Genomic DNA, 1079 nt, shown 5'->3' on the forward strand with positions numbered 1-1079 from the left:
TTTCCAGCACAGGCACATAGCAGGTGCTCAATATGAATGGATGGTAATACCACTGGTTTACTTTAGTGATAGCATATAATCATGCTAATTGTATTATGGGTAAAAGATATCCTAAATAATGACATTATTAACGCGTTGTTGGGGGAAAAATGTTGCTTCAGTGCAAAGACGCTGTAGCTACAAATTTAAATCTAAAATAATTAAGCTTGTAAACAATGTAAGGTTGCTTCGTGTAACTATGCCATTGATGTCAACACAGGTCTCTTTTCTGAATGTAAAGGCTATTACCAAAATCACAGTCAGATGGAATGACAAAGAGTAAAGAGAAGAGGCATAAATAATAAGTCAAATGAGATTATACTCTATGATAGACTTTGCATACTTACAAATTTATGCCAGCTATTTATTAGCAAGGAAAATGGAATTCAGCTCTTCTGACAAAAGAAACTTGCTTTTCTAATAAGAAAAGAGGAGTATTTACAATGGGTGAAAAATATCCAATACCCACTGCTTGAAACCAATAGGAAAATCCCAACAAATACCTAAGTGTCATTATCCCACGGCCTCCTTACTTACAGAGCAATTAAAAAATTACACATTTTGGCACATTATATGATATTGGCACATTACAGTTATATTCCAGTTCACCCACAGATCCAACAGATTTCAAAATAGATAAAAACTGTAAGCTGCTGGAAGGAAAAACATTACATACTAAGCTAATGTATTACTGCTTAACGAGTACTTACAGAACTGTTTCAACTCAATGTTCATTTGCAAAATTAACAAGTAGAATCCATAGTGAGAGAACTGAGTTTCAGAATGAGCCACTGATAAAAACAATATATTTTTTAACTTTTAAAACATTTCTTTCATGTTGTAAAATTTCTGGGGTATTATATGTGACTTAATCTGCATCAGGCTTTCCCATATTACTTACATTTATAGCATTTCTCTCCAGTGGAGTTTTCACATAACTTTGAATGTATTTGTGAAGAGAAAACTGTCCTGTATTCTTCAGTTACAGTTTATCCAGTGTGCATTCTCGTGACATGTTTATGCAAGGATGTGGGCCAATT

This window comes from Vicugna pacos, chromosome 22 (genome assembly GCF_048564905.1).
Source record: "Vicugna pacos chromosome 22, VicPac4, whole genome shotgun sequence".
Taxonomy (NCBI): domain Eukaryota; kingdom Metazoa; phylum Chordata; class Mammalia; order Artiodactyla; family Camelidae; genus Vicugna; species Vicugna pacos.